We start from the raw sequence: 22,075 nt of genomic DNA on the forward strand, positions 1-22,075 counted from the left end.
CGATGAGTCAAGCGCCATATCCCGTTCGTACGAGGGCATCTTTCAGCATCTGTAGATGTCTGTTACGCTCCTCCTCGTCTGAGCAGATCCTATGTATACGGAGGACTTGTCCATAGGGGATGGCTTTTTAAAATGTGTTTAGGGTAGAAGCTGGAGAAGTGGAGCATCGTGAGGTTACCGTGGGCTTGCGGTAAAGCGAAGTGCTGAGGTGACCGTTCTTGATGGAGAGGAGTGTGTCCAAGAATGCAGCCAATTTTGGAGAGTAGTCCATGGTGAGTCTGATGGTGGGGTGGAACTTATTGATGTCATCATGTAGTACCATTACCTGCAAATGCTCGCATTCAAAGCATTGTCTTGCATCTTTGACTTTGTCTGTATATATGTTTCTGCAACCTACCTCTTCATTCACCTGAGGAAGGAGCAGTGCTCCGAAAGCTAGTGTTTGAAACAAACCTGTTGGACTTTAACCTGGTGTTCTAAGACATCTTACATGGTTTAAAGGGGCATTGTCTTTAAAGACACAGGAACAGGAGTAAGCTATTTATGTCATCAGTGCCTTCTTCAGTCATTTAGTGGGAATATGGCTGATCTGTGACCCAAAGGTCTCTCTCCATCATACCCTTGGTTAACAAAAGTCAATCTCAGATGTACAATTGTCATCCATTTGTGGAGGGTCTGTGAAATGCCATGGGGACATTTAGACATAAAATCGCTACAGTGCAGAAGGCTCCATTTAGCCCATCGAATCTGCACCGACCCTCTAAAAGAGCACCTCACGTAGGCTCACTCCCCCCTGCCGATCCCCTTAACCCGAGCTAACTTGCACATTTTTGGACATTAAGGGGCAATTTGTGCATGACCAATCCACCTAACCTTCACATCTTTCGACTGTGGAAGCACCAGGGGGAAACCCACGCAGACACAGGGAGAACATGAAAACTCCACACAGATAGTTACCAAGGCCACTATGCCAACGTACCACCCTATCCTAACTGCACTCTTGAAAGGCTAAGATGGTTCTAATTTCTCGGTTATATTCGCTAATCGTAGACTTCCCAACCGACAGAAATATTTTCAGGTCAATGTTGTTTCGAGAGAGAGGGGGAAGAGGGAGAAAACCTTGAAAATGATATCACTCTGCTATGTGGCGAGATCAATCACAGATGCCACTGTGCTGCGTTTGGAGTACTTTCAAACAGAGAATGGAACAACTTTGCAAACATTCTTCCATAAACAATGCACTTTATTATTGTTGAGAAACTGCTGCTAAGAAATGTGATCAAATTATGCATTAACTGTTAATGGTGGCTGGAAAAATCTCATTCTATTGCAAACAGTCTGTCAAAGAAAATTATATTTTTAATGACAAAGTTGAACCATTTATTCATTGGTCAAGTCAGGCATGAGCTACCATAATCATTAAAAGAGAAACTACCTTAACGTATATTTTCCAAGATCAAGTTTAACATGCATTAATCACAATTTACATGATCAGCAAACATGCATCAAAAACGAAAGCAAGGCAGTCAGTCACTTTGTGGCTTTTGAACCCAACATTAACCAGCACTCCTATTCTGCAAATTTACGTTGCCATCTTTACTCGATCAGTTTGAACACACCTCCACTACCAGACCGACACGTTTTCCACCCACCCAACTACCTGCTTGCGATCTGCACTCTTGGACTGTGTGCAAGCAATCTATCTTTTATACCATTAAATTATGAATGTTACTGTGCTAAACAATATGTTAACCATTTTGCCAAAGGACAGCCACACAGCTACCGTTTTTACAAGCTGGTTTGTGCAATAAAGAGACATAACCACAGGCTGTTGAGCATTTAAGAGATTTTATAATGTTGTCCAATGTCGGTACAATTCCTTTAATGGGATGTTTCCTCCTTTTTGTATGATTTGTATTGCTAGTTGATGAAAACTAAACTATAATATGATGAAATCACGGATAATTCAGGTTTGAATAATCAAACTGTTCATTTTTTTTCTAATACAGTGACTATTTTATTGTAATTTCACATTCTTAACACTCCTCATCACAGAAATGAATAAATTTGAATTTCAGGTTTCAATAAAAGTACAGAAAACAGTAGTTGCTAGTTTGCAGTTATTGCGTGGGACATGTATTTCTGTTTTAAGTAGCACGGTTGTCTTGTTGCCAGGCAAGTCGTTACGAAGCTGTTTCTGCTCCAGTTGCTGTTGGAGGGAAAAATAAATTCTGAGGGTTTTAAATGATCTCTGGCAAGATAAGGCTGATGGGTACATACCAGTGCTAACTAGCTCTTCTGAACAAGCAGGAGAGATATGTGGTTAGGGCGGCACGGTTAGCACTGTCGCTTCACAGTGCCAGGGTCCCAGTTTCGATTCCCAGTAAGGGCCACTGTCTGCAGAGTCTCCACATTCTTTCCGTGTCTGTGTGGGTTTCCTCCGGGTGCTCCAGTTCCCTCCCTCAGTGTACCTGAACAGGTGCTGGAGTATGGCGACTAGCGGATTTTCACAGTAGCTTCATTGCAGTGTTACCGTGAGCCTACTTGTGACACTAATAAAGATTTTTTATTAAATAGCATTTGTCACAGTGCCAATCTTGCAATTTTGCAAAGTGACATTACTGTTGTATTTTCTGTTTAAAGTGAACCATTCTTTTTTAATAGGTCAATGATAAGTTGAAGGCACTGGTAAAACGTACTAATAAATATTATTTCAAACTCATTAAATTGTTAACATGAGGTCTTGCAGTGCAGTGGGTTAGCATTCCTGCCTCTGAGCCAGAAGCTCTAGGTTCTAGTCCCACCCCAGGCCTCGATGGCCGAGGAAGGCGAGTTCATAAGGCGGCCAAACAGTTTGAGTATTAACTTGGAAATCCTGCGCAACACGCCAATGGCTGGTGGCAAGAGTGGGAGGCGTTAGTGGTCAGCCACGCTTGATGTGGAGTGGCGTCCCTCAAGCTATACAAGGCTCTTGAAACAGACTATGAAAATGAAATGAAAATCGCTTATTGTCACGAGTAGGCTTCAGTGAAGTTACTGTGAAAAGCCCCTAGTCGCCACATTCCGGCGCCTGTCCGGGGAGGCTGGTACGGGAATCGAACCGTGCTGCTGGCCTGCTTGGTCTGCTTTAAAAGCCAGCGATTTAGCCGAGTGAGCTAAACCAGCCCCTAGTGACCTATTCCGTGAATTACTAGCTATGGAAACAAACAAACAAAAGTCTGCCGTAGCGAACCACTAGGCGTGGTAAGAGAATTGGAAAGTGAACTCTTTCACTTTAAGGCCACTACCCAAATCTTTCTTACTAAACAACTTTGATACATTTTGGATAACACTAGATGAAAGGCCATATTGCATTAATAATTAAGATGATTTATTTGAATATTTTCAGGATTGTATTTAATTGTTTTTTGGAATATGTTCTCCTTCCACTTCTTAGGCAATTCCATTGTCATATAATAGCTGCAGTTGAACAGTCTACTCTCTGTACTGTGGCACTATTACTGCAAAACTGGATAATGGGAGATGGACAAGGGAAGCACACCCTTCTTGGAGGAAAAACATAGTCCAGTCTAAACCATAGCAGCATGGCTGAGAATAATATTTCAGCCTGAGCTAGAACTCAAATAGGAACCGGGATCTGACAATTCTGTAATGACCCGAGAACTCTTATTTAATAATTACTCTCCGCAACAAGTGTGATAACCAAATTAAAGGATCGCTTCGTCAACAAGAGATTTACAGACAGCAATTTTGCATCAAATGGACAAGGTAAGTATGGTAAAAGAATATAAATAAACATGGAGGGTGTTAAATAGTGCTATTTGTAAAGAGCTGTAAACAAATTGTTATGTATGTATGTATCATGGGTGCCACATTCAATGTGATACTGCAGTCATAGAATACCTATTGCAGAAGGAGGCCATTTAGCCCATTGAGTATACACTGACACTCCGAGAGCACCCACCTAGGCCCACTCCCCCACTCTATGCCACCTAACTTTTGACACGAAGGGGAAATTTATGTGGCCAGTTCACCTGACTTACTCATCTTTGGATTGTGGCGGGAAAATCGGAGCAGACCGACACGGGAAGAAAGTTCAAACTTCGCAGAGTCACCCCAAGGTCAGAATTGAACCCAGGTCCCTGGCGTAGTGAGGCAGCAGTGCTAACCACTGTGCCACGCTACAGACCCAATAAGTCAAGTGCTGATTAACAATGTATTAGTCAGCAGCACAGTGGCGCACTGGGTTAACCCTGCTGCCTCATGGCACCATGGTCCCAAGTTCGATCCCGGTTCTGGGTCACTATCTGTGTGGAGTTTGCACATTCTCCATGTTGGCGTGGGTTTTGCCCCCACAACCCAAAGATGTGCAGGCTAGCTGGATTGGCCATGCAAAATTGTCCCTTAATTGGAAAAATGAATTGGGTACGCTAAATTTTTAAAAAAAAACCAATGTATTAGTCAAGAGCAACAAGAGATACAGCACCAACATTTCAAAATAATCACAAAAGTGTGACTATGTCTAACTAATGGGCATCAGAAGACATGAGTAGTTTCAATAGTGTTGGGGGAGGCAGTGGCTTAGTGGTATGTCACTGGACTAGTAATCCAGGGTAATGCTTTGTGGACCCGAGTTCAAATCTCTCCAGGGCAGATTGGCGGAATTTGAATTCAATACAAATCTGGAATTAAAAGTCTAATGAAACCATTGTCCTTTGTCGTAAAAACCCATCTGGTTCACTAATGTCCGTTAGGGAAAGACATCTGTCATCCTTATCTGATCTGACCTACATGTGACTCCAGACACACAGCAATGTGGCTGACTCTTAAATGCCCTCAGGGATGGGCAATAAATGCTGGCCCAGCATCACCCACATCCCATGAACGAATAAAGGAAAAAAAATCTACATCCCTCCAGATTTTTATTTCTATTGACCTCAATATTAGAAATGAGAATAGAGGGAGATGCAAATTGGCCGTTGTCTTGCTATTGCTTGATTTGCAACAAAGTCAAAATTATCCCATGAAGTCCAAGAATGTAGGCTTATTTTAATCCAAAAGGCATTTTTCGCTTATGCACCATTTCCAAGTCTATGTGTTGCAGATTTACATTTCTGGAATGTTGCTAAGCTATTGAGTATTACAAAATTAGAACTCACACTGATCTGCCCATTGTGACATTAAATGTAAGAACTGCAAGGGTTAATGAAATGTCTAAATCAATCACTAGGGGGAGCTGGAGTTACAGCTATGTAAGGTATTGATGCCAAGCCTTGTGGGGGAGAGAAGTTGAGATAGCTAGAGTATAGACTGAAGGAAAGATAGTGTGAATGAGAGAGATCGTAGTTAATGTAATAGCATAGAGAATAGTAGTAGATGTATGGATTATATGCTAATTATCAACTGGGTATTATATAGGAGTGTCGAATCCAATTAAGACGTGTTAAAAAATGTATCGCTTTGTTCAATTTAAAAGCTATTTGTGGTCATTGTGAACACTACGCCAACCATCCTGAATTTAGCAACACAAAAAACACCACATCCATGAGGTGATACATACTGGTGATTTAACAGCAGCAGCTTGCACTTCTGTGGCTCTTGCATTGTGGGGAAGAAATTCTCAAAGTGCCTCATCAGAGATGCAGGAAATAAATGAACGCTCAACCAAAGGAGAGATTAGGAGGATAATTAACAGATTGGTCAAGGGGTGTGCTTTCAGGAGTTTAAAGAACAAGAGGGAGGTGGATAGGCAGAGGGTCTTAGGGTGGGAAATGCAAAGATTGGACCCAGATTTATAAAGACACAACTTAAGATAGAAAAACATCCAAGAATCATGGTCAGGGGAATTGAGAGATGGGGATTGGCCGGGGGGGGGGGGGGGGGGGGGGGGGGTGGTTAGGGAGGCTGGAGTTTACAGAGATAAGGAGGGAGAAGATAATGGGGGGGATTTGAAACAGGAATGCAAAGTTAGGGGCTGGTTTAGCACACTGGGCACCAAGGCAGGCCAGCAGCACGGTTCAATTCCCGTACCAGCCTCCCCGAACAGGCGTCGGAAAGTGGTGACTAGGGGCTTTTCACAGTAACTTCATTTGAAGCCTACTTGTGGCAATAAGCGATTTTCATTTCATTTCAAAGTTTAATATTTTGAAACATTAGGGAATTGGAAGCCAGTGCAACTAGCTGAAGATGGATGCGATGGGCCTCTGTGATTTATGGCGGTGTGGGCAATTGCGGTGGAGGTTTGAAGAAATTGTATTTATGAAAGGTGGAGGATGGGAGGCAGGCAAGGAGAACTTGGGAGTAAGTCAAACCCAGAAGCTTTGTGACAGATGGGCCAAAGCAGAAGTGGGTGATGTTGCAGAGCTGAAAGTACGTGGTCTTTGCGATGGACACAATATGGATCCGAAGATCATGGGGGTTAAAGAGCATGCTAAGGTCTTGTTCAACTGGATGACGAAGTGATAGATAAGTGATACATGTCCATGGAGTTCCTGTTCAGGGAAATTATAACATGCATTACACAAACATATTAAATTTCTCCCGCTGCTCCTATATTGGTTCTGGCAGCTGGTTTGATAACAACACGGCCTTACACCCTGCTCTATATTGAAACATGGTAAAGGTGTGTTATCCTCCTGCCAAATGGCATGTTTACAGTCTGATTAATATTTAACTTGAGGTCACAAGTCGGTGTATGGTTTTGTGATCAAACACAGAAATAGATTCCATCTAATATTGATAACCAATAGGAGTGGGATGAGATATGGTCCCTTCTCAAACTTGGTCAAAATCCAAATAATTGTTTCCATGTCATGGAATGATTACAAACGCAGAGGCCCCATTGCTCAATGTTCCCATCAGGTCCATTTCCTTTTTTAAAAAAAAATTATTTAAGGCCTTTCAACAAAATCTAAATATACAAAATATCAAAAGAACAATCAAAGAGCATCACATCAACCAAACCAACAACCCCAATCCTCCAACCCTTCTGACACTGACCCCCAACCACATCCCGCCTTTTTAAAAAAATAAAGAAATTTAGCGTACCCAATTAATTTTTTCCAATTAAGGGGAAATTTAGCGTGGCCAATCCACCTAGCCTGCACATCTTTGGGTTGTGGGGGCGAAACCCATGTAGACACGGGGACAATGTGCAAACTCCACACGGACAGTGACCCAGAGCCGGCATCGAACCTGGGACCTCAGTGCCGTGAGGCAGCAGGGCTAACCCACTGCGCCACCATGCTGCCCTTCCCCATTTTTTAACCCCCCCCCCCCCCCCCCCCCCCTCCCATCAGGTTATTTGTGAAGAGGACTCCAGACAAGAAAGAGAAAAAAAAATACTTGCCGGATTTGGAAGACTGCAAACTTCTGTTTCTTTGTTTGAAATACATACTGGCACACTTTTTGCTGGCAATATAGCGGGAGTTCGGGAAATTTCCTTCAAATTACTTTCGATCAGCAACACATTTTTAAAAAAAAGAACTTTTATTGAAAAATTTTGAATTTATACAACATCAAACCATACTAAAATACCAACAATAACAATAATGACAACAATCATGAACCTTCGCCCCTCCTCAATGAACCCAACATATTAACAACAACTTAAATTACCACATTAAGTTACATAACCGTAGCGAAATAAAAATAGAAACTATAGTAAGGGACACCCCCCCTTGCCCTCCCCCCCCCCTCTCTTCTCCCCCCTCCTCTCTTCTCCCCCCGCCTCTCTCTTCCCCCCCGTCTCTCTCTTCCCCCCCCCGTCTCTCTCTTTCCCCCCCTCCCGTCTCTCTCTTCCCCCCCCGTCTCTCTCTTTCCCCCCCCCCCGTCTCTCTCTTCCCCCCCCCGTCTCTCTCTTCCCCCCCCGTCTCTATCTTTCCCCCCCGTCTCTCTCTTTCCCCCCCGTCTCTCCCTTCCCCCCCCCGTCTCTCTCTTTCCCCCCCGTCTCTCTCTTTCCCCCCCATCTCTCTCTTTTCCCCCCCCCGTCTCTCCCTTTCCCCCCCCCCGTCTCTCCCTTCCCCCCCCCCCGTCTCTCCCTTCCCCCCCCGTCTCTCCCTTCCCCCCCGTCTCTCTCTTCCCCCCCCCCCCCCCCCCCGTCTCTCTCTTTCCTCCCCGTCTCTCTCTTTCCCCCCATCTCTCTCTTTCTCCGCCTCTCCTCCCCCCCTCTCCGGGTTGCTGCTGCTATTGACCAAGATACCTATCTTTGAGCCAGGAAGTCCAGAAAAGGCTGCCACCGTTTATAGAACCCTTGTACTGATCCTCTCAGGGCAAATTTGACCCTTTCCAACTTTATAAATCCCGCCATGTCATTAACCCAGGTCTCCACACTTGGGGGCCTCGCAGCTTTCCACTGCAGCAAGATCCTCCACCGGGCTACTAGGGACGCAAAGGCCAAGACACCGGCCTCTTTCGCCTCCTGCACTCCCGGCTCCACCGCAACTCCGAAAATCGCGAGTCCCCACCCTGGTTTGACCCTGGATCCAACCACCCTCGACACGTCCCCGCCACCCCCTTCCAGAATTCTTCCAGTGCTGGGCATGCCCAGAACATATGGGCATGATTCGCTGGACTCCCCAAACATCTGGTGCACCTGTCCTCACCCCCAAAGAACCTACTCATCCTAGTCCCGGACATGTGGGCCCGGTGCAGCACCTTAAATTGGATGAGACTAAGCCTCGCACATGAAGAGGAAGAGTTGACTCTCTCCAAGGCATCTGCCCAAGTCCCATCCTCTATCTGCTCCCCAAGTTCCCCATCCCATTTAGCCTTCAGCTCCTCCACTGACGACTCCTCCACCTCCTGCATTACCTTATAGATGTCAGACACCTTCCCCTCTCCGACCCACACCCCCGAAAGCACTCTGTCCATCGCCCCCCGTGAGGGCAGCAAAGGGAATCCCTCTACCTGTCGCCTAGCAAACGCCTTTACCTGCAAGTATCTGAACATGTTCCCTTGGGAAGCCCAAATTTATCTTCCAGTTCCCCCAGGCCTGCAAACCTCCCGCCAATAAACAGGTCCCTCAATTTACTGATGCCCACCCTTTGCCACCCCCCTAAATCCCCCATCCTTGTTCCCCGGGATGACCCGGTGATTGCCACCCAATGGAGCCTCCATCGAGCCCCCTGTTTCCCCCCGATGCCGTCTCCACTGTCCCCAGATTCTTAGGGTCACCGCAACCACCAGGCTAGTGGTATACCTCTTAGGGGAGAGCGGCAACGGCGCCGTTACCATGGCACCCAGGCTCGTATCTCTACATGACGCCATCTCCATTCTTTTCCATGCCGCCCCTCCCCCCTCCATCACCCATTTACGCACCATTGACACATTGGCCGCCCAATAGTACCACAAAAGGTTAGGCAGCGCCAACCCACCTTTATTCCTCCCTCGCTCCAGGAAAACCCTCTTCACCCTTGGAGTCCCATGTGCCCACACAAAGCTCAAGATACTGCTAGTCGCTCTCCTAAAGAAGGCCCTGGGGATGAAGATGGGCAGGCACTGAAAGAGGAACAAGAACCTCGGAAGCACCGTCATTTTGACGGACTGTACCCTCCCCGCCAACGACAATGGCAGCATGTCCCACCTCTTGAACTCCTCCTCCATCTGATCTACAAGCCTGGTGAAATTATGTTTGTGAAGAGTCCCCCAGTCCCTGGCCACCTGCACCCCCAGGTACCTAAAACTCTCCCCTGCCCGCCTAAGCGGGAGCCTACCAATTCCTTCCTCCTGGTCTCCAGGGTGCACCACAAACACCTCACTCTTGCCTAAATTTAGTTTATAGCCTCAAAAGGTCCCAAACTCAGCTAGCAGCTCCATCACCCCCGGCATCCCTCCCACCGGGTCCGCCATATACAGTAACAGGTCATCGGCATACAACGACACCCTATGTTCCTCCCCAACTCGCACCAAACCTCTCCACCTCTCTGAATCCCTCAAAGCCATCGCCAACGGCACGATTGCCAATGCAAACAACAAGGGGGACAGGGGGCAACTCTGCCTGGTCCCTCGGTAAAGCCGGAAGTACTCCGACCTCCTCCCATTTGTGGCCACGCATGCCATCGGGGCCTCATATAGCAGCCTCACCCATCTAATAAACCCTTCACCAAATCCAAACCTCCCCAACACCTCCCATAAGTACCCCCACTCCACTCTATTGAAGGCCTTCTCCGCATCCAGCGCCACCACTATCTCTGCCTCCCCCTCAATTGCCGGCATCATGATGACATACAACAATCTCCGCACATTCGTGTTCAGCTGCCTTCCCTTCACAAACCCTGTCTGGTCCTCGTGTACAACCCCTGGCACACAGTCCTCTATCCTGGTGGCCAGGATTTTTGCCAGCACCTTGGCATTACGTTGAGGAGAGATATGGGTCTGTATGAACCACACTGCTTGGGGTCCTTGTCCCTCTTTAAGATTAATGAGATCAGCGCCCGCGACATCGTCAGGGGCAAAGTCCCCCCTTCCCACGCTTCATTAAGTGTCCGCACCAGCAAGGGGCCCACTAGGTCCACAAACTTTATATAAAATTCCACCGGGAACCCATCCGGCCCCGGTGCCTTCCCTGACTGCATCTGCCCGATCCCCTTAACTAGCTCCTCCAGCTCAATCGGCGCACCCAACCCCTCCACCTTCTCCTCCTGCACCTTCGGGAAAGAAAGCCCGTCGAGGAACCTCTCCATTCCCCTCCTCTCCCCCGTTGGCTCCGACCAGTACAGTTCCCCGTAAAAGTCCTTGAAGACCTCATTCACCTCAACCCACTTCCGCACCACATTCCCACTCTTGTCTCTCACTCCAGCAATTTCCTTAGCTGCATCCCCCTTGCGGAGCTGACGAGCCAGCATCCTACTCGCCTTTTCACCATGTTCGTACACTGCCCCTTGTGCCTTCCTCCACTGTGCCACGGCCTTTCTAGTGGTCAGCAAATCACATTTAGCCTGCAGGCTGCGCCTCTCCCCCAACAGTCCCTCCTCTGGTGCTTCTGCGTACCTCCTGTCGACCTCCAGCATCTTTCCCACCAGTCTACCCCTCTCACTCCTCTCGCTCCTCTCCCTATGTGCCCGGATGGATATCAGCTCCCCACGAATCACTGCCTTCAGGGCCTCCCAGACCACCCCCACCTGAGCCACCCCCGTATCATTCACCTCGAGGTACCCCTCAATACTTTCCCGGACCCTCCTACACACCTCTTCCTCCGCCAACAACCCCACATCCAACCGCCACAACGGCCTCCTACCCGTCCTAGAGCTGGGCCGATCCAGTGAAGGATCCAACACCGTATTGAAGTCCCCCCCCCCCCCCCCCCCCATAATCCGACCTCCCGCCTCTAGATCCGGAACCCGTCACAACATACGCCTCATAAAGCCCGCATCGTCCCAATTTGGGGCATACACACTAGCAAGTACCACCTTCTCTCATTGTAGCCTACCCCTAACCATAACATACCTACCCCCCTTATCCGCCACCACCTCCGATGCCTCAAACGACACATTTTTCCCCACCAGAATCGCCACTCCCCGGAAAACCTGCCCCACCCACTCCTTCCTCAGACGGACCTGGTCCGCCACCTTCAGGTGGGTCTCCTGAAGCATTGCTACATCTGCCTTTAGCCCCCTCAGATGAGCAAGTACCCTCGACCGCTTCACCGGCCCATTCAATCCTCTCGCATTCCAGGTGACCAACCGGATCAGAGGGCATCCAGCCCCACTCCCCCGTCGACTAGCCATAGCCTGTCGACTGCCCACTCCAGGCCAGCACCCCCCGCCCGACCCAGTCCCCACAGCGACAACACCTCACCTCTGTCCCCCCCAGCCGCCACCAGCTCCTTCCTGACCCTGCCAGCAGCAACCCGGTATTCCCCTTTCCTCCCTCCCCACCCCAGGCTAGGAACCCTCCTAGCTGCGAACCGTCCTCAATTGTACTTCCGTGGGTCAGCTAACTTCTGCTGACTCCGGAAACTTCCACCAATAACCCGACCCCTCCCAAAGTGGGATCATCCCCCAATCTATCCCTCCTCCAGGCACTGCTCCAGCGCGGGGAAGAACCAGTTAAGGCCCCGCCTCCCCCGTCACCGTCTCCGCCCCCCAGCCCCGCAGCGCAGGAAACCAGAGGAAAGCCCGCGCTTTCACACTTCCCCACCACACCCTTCTGACACAGCTCCCAAATACCAGCCCCACTCCATACCCCAACCCGACATAGAATACAACAAACTCCCCTCAGCCACAGCAGAAACCAGCAATAAAGTATTACAACCGACCCCGCAACCCCCAACCCCTAGTTCAAGTCCAGTTTCTCCGTCCGCACGAAGGCCCACGCCTCCTCCGGGGAATCGAAATAATAATGCCGGTCCGAATAAGTTACCCACAGGCGCGCAGGCTGCAACATTCCGAACTTTATCTTCTTCTTGTAAAGCACCTCTTTCGTCCGATTAAACCCGGACCGCCGCTTAGCCACCTCCGCACTCCAATCCTGGTAGATCCGTGCTACCCCTTTCTCCCAGTTGCTGCTCTTCACCTTCTTGGCCCAGCGCAGCACACACTCCCGATCACTGAACCGGTGGAACCTCACCAGCATCGCACGCGGGGTTTCATTCTCCTTAGGCCTCCTGGAGAGTACCCTGTGGGCTCCCTCCAGCTTCAGGGGCAGATGGAAAGACCTGGCCCCCACTAGCGAGTTCAGCATCGTAGCCACGTAGGTTGTCAGGTCCGACCCCTCCAGCCCCTCCGTAAGGCCCAAGATCCGCAGATTTTTCCGCCTCATGCGGTGATCAAGCTCCTCGAAGCGGTCCTGCCACTTCTTGTGGAGTGCCTTGTGCCCCTCCACCTTACTCACGAGGACCACGGCCTCCTCCTCTCGTTCAGTAGCCTGCGTCTGCAACGCCTTGATAGCAGCACCCTGGGTCTTCTGAATCTTCGACAGCCTTCTGTTCGTTTCCTGCAGAGAGCTCAGTACCTCAGCCTTGAAATCTGCAAAACAGCGCAGGAGAGCAGCTTGTTGCTCCAGGGCCCACTGCTTCCACTCCTCTGGAGCTCCGCCGGCCGCCATCTTGGATTCCTTCCCCCGTTTTTTCTGGGGAGCTGCTGCCATTTTTTCCCCCTTTCCACTCCGAGTTCGAGTCATGAACTGCGGAGAAAGTCGATCAGCACACCTTCTCCCACCGGGAGACGTCGAAAAATTTTCGTTTTGGGCTCTAAAAAGAGCCGAAAAGTCCGTTTGAAACGGGAGCTCCCAAATGTGCGGCTTCCTACGTCATCGCCGCCACCGGAACCAGCAACACATTTTTAAATGACTGAGATAACATGGAAGCTCAAGCATGGTTAGTTCAGTGTGCACAATAGCCAATTACAGGAGTACACTTATGATTTTGAATTAAGAAAAAAAGAAGGAAATTTGTTTCAGCGTGTGTACACATATCACATTGCAGCTCTGTGATAACCTACCTTGTGAGGGGTGGAAGGAGTGAACTCCCTGGCATGTCGAAGTTCAGCCCTTGTGCGTACAAAGGTGTGACCAAAGATGTAACATCTGTCACATGCTGGAAACTCAGGGCAGGTAGAATAGTCTGTCCACAAGAGAGGTGTGCCTAGACGTAGTGGCTCTCGTGTGCACAGTGTATGTGGTGTAAATGAAGTTTTGAGGTAATGAGCTTGATAGGTTATCAATACACAGCTCTGTACCAGGGAAATAGCAAACCGCAGCTGAAGCATTATCCAGTGTTACGGTTGAACACACTGTTATTCAGAACTTCATACTTGTGTCCAAGGTAGAAGCACACTCAATCAGAAATTCCCTACATGTCTTTGAATAAAAGCTCAAAGATGCAAGGAAAATACAGAAACAGTTTAGGAAATCTTTTCTAAATTTTTCCGTTGAGGAAATAACTCCAGTATAGAATCAATAGCCCAGCCCCCTTAAATGACCAGGTGAAAAGGTCTGGATTTGTAATGGAGAATCTGCAGGCAATGTCCTTCAATGATCGGAAGAACAACGTGGCTACCTCATCCAAACACCACCAGGCACTTTCAGCTGATATTGGAAAGCTGTGGTTTTCTTGTCCCTGCAAGACACAAGCATCGACTCACGGATCGCTGATCCATCCAACAAACTGGTCCATGATCACCCCTTGTTCAATGGTCGCAGCAACATGGTAATGAGTTAAGTGATATGTAGCATGTATCATGATGTAACATATCAGCAGTCATGTGCTAGAGACTCTGTAGTGCAGACAGAGCAGTCTGTACACAAGAGATGTGTCTACCCGCTAACCCTGCATGTATGTAAAGTACATATAGTGTAAATAAAGTAATTCAGAGTCAGTCAGACCAGGGTTTCCCATGGAAAGGTGAAAACCCAGCATAGATTAGTCCACAAGACTAACACACTAAACAGCTTAAATTAATTACATCATGCATTCTAATACAGTTTTTCCAGAAATTTTTTATTTCAAATGTTCAGCACTGGCAGCATCTTGCTCTTGTATAGCTGTCTGTGCCAGATGTCTTAAATATCCAATCTTCAAAAGGAAAAAGCGGAAATTTCGCTTCAGTGGGCCACTGCCTTCCCTTTTCGCGATTTGGGGATCCATGATTAGGGAACAGAGCCTAAAGGTTAAAGCTTGGCCCTTCAGGACTGAAGATAAGAAACATGGCCACATGTAAAAGGATTGTTTGGAACTCTCTTCTATTTAAACCGGGGATTGATAGATTTTTAGCTAACCAAAGGTATTAAGGCATATGGGGAAAAGGGACATGGAGTTAGAGAGTGCAGACCAGCCACCATTTTATTGAATGATAGCAGAACACGTTAGAGGGGGTAAATGGCCTGGTCTTGTTCGTGTGTTATTTTGTCACCGAAGGGTGAACAAACTGCACCTGGTACAGGTTTGGTAGACATGTCTTGAAATAGTAACTGGAATATGCCACTAAGCGAACTGCTTTGCACGTTTCTGTCTATTCATATGGAAAAGTAGGCACACTAGAACGTTCAGTGAAGTGAAATGGAGGAAGGTACCTCCTCCTCCTTGCTTTCTCCTGTTATCACTGTGTGAAGACGCATTTCATTTCCTCCGTGCGACAGTATAGGCTCAATTTTCTGAAATTGAAGCTATTTAGCAATTGGATCTTGGTATACCAAAGTATGTAATTTACTTTGTGCCAATTACAATGAAAATGGACTTCAGGGAATCAATGCACCCCAGAAGTCCACACTCTTGAATGCAGCTATTTGACTTCACTTACCCATCACTGCCTCGCTGAATGTGAGACAACTATAAATATCCTCCCACTTCAATAACCTGCTCTTAAAAACAATTAGAGATCACTTATTTGGCCACAGATTGAACAAGTACACAAGTCTCATTACTGATAAAGGAAATTTGAGCTCAGATATATCTGGTGAACTTGTACATTTCATAGAATCCCACATTTCCTCTTGCTGGTCTATATTTTATTAATATCCAACCAGTAGAGGGCAATGCTGGCTCAATTAGCCTTTTGACTTTGTAAATTAACAAGTGCTTTTGTCACTGCATCGTTTTGCTTACTACCCTGCTCCGCAGACATTTCTGCTGTCCTAATCTTTGCAATAGATCCCAACTTCTTTTCCTTGTAGCAATATGATGTTGCTTTATCAATTCCCCCTTTTCATTGGAAAAGCCCATCTCCCAGTAACATGCAACTAACTGCATGTTCCTCAGTTCCGTCTTTCCTTCCTTCAAATCTATCATCATCATCATCCTCCCTTCCATGTAAAAAGAAACCCATGAATCCACCGTCCTTGCATGACCCTCAGTCATCAATCGCCAACCCCCTTCCATTCCCTCCCATCACTTTGCTGATGATAGAGTGTAGACTGATGGGACGGTTATTCACAGGATTACATTTGTCCTGTCGTTTGTGGATGGGTTATGGCTGGGGAACTCTCCACATTGGTGGTTGGCTTGCTAGTGTTGTCGCTGCACTGGAATGTAACATCATGGCTGGTAAATCATGTCTCGAATACTACAGAATTGTGATAAACTGAGGCACTGAATATGTCGGTGAAGTGTTGGCTGGTGTAGACTTGAGAGATGAACAGACACTTCCAACACTGATGAAGATTCAACTCAATTTTATTAACTATATCTAACTAAATAACACACGATGACTGTGGGTCTAAATGATGCTAACTTAAACTAGAGACCTAAGCCTTGTCCGAACAAGTTGATTCTCTCAGCACGTGTTGTGAGTCTGTGCTGGGCTGGATGAGTTCTTGTTACACTCAGAGGCAGCACCCAGAATCAGCAGGAACCGTGGTGCCCTCTGCCTTTATAGTGTGTGTATTCTAACTGGTGATTGGCTGCGGTGTTTGTGCATGTTGATTGGTCCCTGTGCGTGTCCATCAGTGTGTGTCTGCACCATGATATACTGGTGTATATTATGACATTCATTGGACAAGGAAACTTATCTGAACAGTATTTTAAATTGAAAAAGCCAAAGCTTGGCTGGAAGAGAGAAAGGCAAATTGTGTCGGGGAGTGGGAATATAGAGAATCAGAGTGCGGTCAGCAGGCATCGGTGTTTCAAATGAGATATTGGGCCCATGGCCTTATTAGTGCTGACCTAAAGCCAATCTCAAGCATAAAACAAAACAAAACATGAGAACAGCTGTAGCATTGAGCGAATTCTCCAAATCACACCAAATGGAGATAACGAGAGAGGAAACAAATTCATTTATGGTCAGCACTGCTGCCCAAGAGCGTTGAGGACCCGGTTTCGATCCCGGGTCACTGCCTGTGTGGAGGTTGGACATTCTCTTCATGTCCGTGTGGGTCTCACCCCCACAACCCAAAGATGCGCAGGGTAGGTGAATTGGTCACTCTTAAATTGCCCACTAATTGGAAAAAAGAATTGGGTACTCTAAATTTAATTTTAAATTTTTAAATTTTTTTTAAAAACAGGATATGGGCATCGCCGAGTAGGCCAGCATTTATTACCCATCTCTAATTGCCCCATCGGCTAGGGTTTCTAGATCAGTGATCTCTCTCCCACCCCCGACCCCAAGTGTGTCGCGAAATAAGATTGATTCAAAATTTTTATTTTCATGTACTAAATGATCTATTTGAGCTGCTCGCAGGAAAATACTTTTCACTGTACCTCAGTACACATGACAATAAACAAATCCAAATTCATGTAATTAACTAAAACTAACCTTCATCTTCAGCTCTGTGGTTGGCACCTTCAAGACCCAATGAATTCTGAGCCTCCCACATGTGCTCCAGGTGGGAAGAGCCACACATGCATGGGTTTGATTTTTTTATGTTGGCCAGGCCCATGAGCATGACCAACAGGACTTGGAGCTGAAGACAAAAGGTCCCATCTGCCTGGATAAAAAGCGAAAGCTCAAGGGAGCAAAAAAAAACTATGGGAGAAGCGAGAGAGACAGGGAGAAGTAAAATAAAAAAATCAGAGGGGAGGAGTTAATAAACAAAGTTCTCAATAAGGGAAGAAGGCAAAGAAAATACATGTGTCACAAATATATTTTTATAGTACAGAGGTGTGCCATGACATATAAAAACTTGGGAACAGTCAAAGGTTTGTTCCATATTTTGGCATCAGGATGTCATGAAGAAGCCAGTTTTCGAAGTTGTTGCCTTAGAGGATACGTTGTGAAGAAAATGGGAATCTCTTAATTGCAACATTTAAAGAAGACTGGAATTAAGTATCTTCATTCTTGATGAAAGACAATCTCCAAAACCAGTTAAAATATGCCTACAGTATGAAAAAAAAGCACATAAAAATGTACTGGTCATGTTAACCTGGTAAACGTGGGCAGTAATATCAGCTTGCCATCTGGCAATGAGGCTGGTGAGATATTTGCTTTCATCCAATTGGGATGGGCCATGTGTGTGTCACCTAGTTTAAAGATCTGCAATAAATTACATAATGTAGCAGGAGATGACTTCAATGTCTGGCTTTCAATAAATTAACACTCTAAATAGTTACACATTTGTTGGGACTTTCAGATCATAAGCAGAATTAGGCCATTTAGGAACATAACATAACACAAGAACATAAGAATTAGGAGCAGGAGTAGGCCATCTGGCCCCTTGAGCCTGCTCCCCCATTCAATGAGATCATGGCTGATCTTTTGTGGACTCAGCACCACTTTCCGGCCCGAACACCAGAACCCTTAATCCCTTTATTCTTCAAAAAACTATCTTTATCTTAAAACATTTAATGAAGGAGCCTCAACTGTTTCACTGGACAAGGAATTCCATAGATTCACAACCCTTTGGGTGAAGAAGTTCCTCCTAAACTCAGTCCTAGATCTACTTTCCCTTATTTTGAGGCTATGCCCCCGAGTTCTGCTTTCACCCGCCAGTGGAAACAACCTGCCCGCATCTATCCTATCTATTCCCTTCATAATTTTATATGTTTCTATAAGAATCCCCCTTATCCTTCTAAATTCCAACGAGTACAGTCCCAGTCGACTCAACCTCTCCTCGTAATCCAACCCCTTCAAGCTCTGGGATTAACCTCATGAATCTCCTCTGCACACCCTTTAGTGCCAGTGCGTCCCTTCTCAGGTAAGGAGACCAAAACTGAACAATACTCCAGGTGTGGCCTCACTAACACCATATACAATTGCAGCATAACCTCCCTAGTCTTAAACTCCATCCCTCTAGCAATGAAGGCCAAAATTCCATTTGCCTTCTTAATCACCTGTAAATCTTTTGCGACTCACTCTCTCTGCACAGCAGCATGTTTTAATATTTTGCCATTTAAATAATAATCCCTTTTGCTCATATTCCTACCAAAATGGATAACCACACATTTGTCGACATTGTCTTCCATCTGCCAGACCCTAGCCCATTCACTTAACCTATCCAAATCCCTCTGCAGACTTCAATATCCTCTGCACTTTTTGCTTTACCACTCATCTTAGTGTTGTCTGCAAACTTGGACACATTGCCCTTGATCCCCAGCTCCAAATCATCTATGTAAATTGTGAACAATTGTGGGCCCAACACTGATCCCTGAGGGACACCACTAGCTACTGATTGCCAACCAGAGAAACACCCATTAATTCCCACTCTTTGCTTTCTATTAATTAACCAATCCTCTATCTATGCTGCTACTTTACCCTTAATGCAGCAAACTTTTGTGTGGCACCTTGTCATCCCGATATACCACATCCATTGGCTCCCCATTATCTACCGCACTGGTAATATCCTCAAAGAATTCCACTAAAATAGTTGGCACGACCTGCCCTTTATGAACCCATGCTGCGTCAGTCTAATAGGACAATTTCCATCCAGATGCCTTGCTATTTCTTCCTTGATGATAGATTCCAGCATCTTCTCTACTACTGAAGTTAAGCTCACTGGCCTATAATTACCCGCTTTCTGCCAACCTCCTTTTTTAAACAGTGGTGTCACGTTTGCTAATTTCCAATCCGCCGGGACCACCCCAGAGTCTAGTGAATTTTGCTAAATTATCACTAGTGCATTTGCAATTTCCCTAGCCATCTCTTTTAGCACTCTGGGATGCATTCCATCAGGGCCAGGAGACTTGTCTACATTTAGCCCCATTGGCTTGCCCATCACTACCTCCTTAGGTGATAACAATCATCTCAAGGTCCTCACCTGTCATAGCCTCATTTCCATCAGTCACTGGCATATTATTTGACCCATCGTGCCTGCTCCCTCATTCAATCAAAGTTGATATGTTCCTCATTCCCATTATCTTGCTTTCTCCCATAACATCCAATCCTATTATTCAAGAACATCTGATTTATGCGCGAGGTGCTGTTACCTACAGGGCTACAAACGAAGAGCTGGAAGGTGAAATTAGAACAATAGTTCTTTCTTGTAACATAAAAACTAGGAGCAGGAGTAGGCAATTTAGTGCCTCAAGCCTGCTCCATCTTTCAATACCATCATGAGTGATCTCATCATGGCCTCAACTCCAATCCCGCCTGTTCTCTGTAACTCTTCAATCCATTACTAATTAAAAATCTAACTCCTCAAATTTACTCTGTCCCACCATCCACCGCACAGCAAATTCCACAGAATCATGACCCTTTGGGCCAATTAGTTTCTCCTCATCTGTCTTACATTTGCTACCCCTTAACCTGAGACTATGACTTCTCAATGAGAATGCTCCACAAGCAAGGTGCTGCATAGGGCCACATGACTGGGACAAGGATGAGTAGGTTTTTCGGGGGCAAAAACAGGTGTGCAAGGTGCTCGGGGAGCCCAGCGAACCATGCCCATATGTTTTGGGCATGCCCAGCGCTGGGGGAGTTTTGGAAGGGGGTAGCAAGGACGGTGTCGAGGGTGGTGGGATCCAGGGTTAAGCCAGGCTGGGGACTCACAATTTTTGGGGTTGCAGTGGAGCCGGGAGTGCAGGAGGCGAAAGAGGCTGGTGTCCTGGCCTTTACGTCCCTAATAGCCCGGCGGAGGATTCTTCTTCAGTGGAAGGATGCGAGGCCCCCAAGCGTGGAGGCCTGGATCAATGATATGGCGGGGTTCATTAAATTGGAGAAGGTGAAATTTGCCCTGAGGGGATCAGTACAAGGGTTCTTTAGGCGGTGGCAGCCTTTCCTGGACTTCCTGGCGGAACGGTAGGGAAATAGGCCGGCAGCAGCAGCAACCCGGAGGGGGGGGGGGGGGGGGGGGGGGGGAAGGGGGCGGTTTGGTTCGGTGGGAGGGAGAACTGTGTACATGGGTTTGTTGGATGTGGCGGGTGTTATCTCTTTCCTTTTTGTTGTTTGCTTTTTTTTTGTAGTTGCTTTTGTAGTTGGGTGGGTGTTTTTGGGTTTTTACCATGTTTGTTTTGTTAATATTGTTTTGTTGTTTATATTTTGTTAAAAATTATTTTTTAAAAAAGAGAATGCTCCACAAGAGGAAGCATCCATTCCACATCTACTTTATCCATACCTTTTATCCTCGAGCTCAATTTGATCTACCCTCATTCTTCTAAACTCTAGAGAGCACAGACTACTCAATCTCTCTGCATAAGACAACCCCCTCATCTCTGGAGCCAATCTAGTGAACCTCCTCTGAACTGCCAATGCCATTACATCTCTTCTCGAATAAGGGGACCAAAACTGTGCACAATACTCCAGGTGCAGTCTCACCCGTGTACAGTTGCAACAACACTTCCTTACCTTTTGTACTCTTCCTTTAACAATAAACGGCAACATTCCATTTGCTTCCTTTATTACCTGCTGTACATTCATGCTAGTTTTCTGCGATTCATGCACAAGGACACCCAGATCCCTTTGCCCCGGAGCATCCCGAAGTCTCTCCCCATTTAGATAATAAGTTCCCTTTCCATTTTTCCGACCAAAATGATGATCTCACACTTACCTGCATTAAAAGGCATCTGCAATATTTTGGCCCACTTACCTAAACAATCTCTATCCATTATAAAGTTTTCATTTCCTCATTACAGCTTACAGTCCCACCTGTTTTAGTGTATCTACAAATTTGGCTATCGGACCCTCTATCCCCATTTCCAAGTGGTTAATATAGATTGGAAATAGTTGGGCCCAAGGACTGAATCCTGCAGCATCTCCACTGCCACTTCCTTTAACACCCGAGTATGTAGTCCATCAGTCCCCGTGGAATTTTCTGCCCTCAATTCCAATAGTTTGTTGGGGCGGCATGTGGCGCAGTGGTTAGCACTGGGACTACGGAGCTCAGGACCCGGGTTCAAATCCCAGCCCTGGGTCACTGTCCATGTGGAGTTTGCACAGTCTCTCAGTGTCTGCGTGGGTTACACACCCACAACCCAAAGATGTGCAGGTTAGGTGGATTGGCTATGCTAAATTGCCCCTTAATTGGAAGAAAAAATAATTGGGTACTCCAAATTTTTTTTAAAATTCCAATAGTTTGTTGGGTACTGTTTCCCTAATACTGCTGATTATTCCAAGTTCCACCCTTTCTACCTTCTCTGAATTGCCTGTTCCTATAGGGATAGTACTCCTGTCCTTCACCATGAAAACCTGAGGCAAAATATTGATTTTGTATCTCTGCCAATTCTCTGTTTCCCACCATTAACTCTCCGGTTTCATCTTCCAAGGGACCAACA

This window comes from Scyliorhinus canicula, chromosome 21 (genome assembly GCF_902713615.1).
Source record: "Scyliorhinus canicula chromosome 21, sScyCan1.1, whole genome shotgun sequence".
Lineage (NCBI taxonomy): Eukaryota > Metazoa > Chordata > Chondrichthyes > Carcharhiniformes > Scyliorhinidae > Scyliorhinus > Scyliorhinus canicula.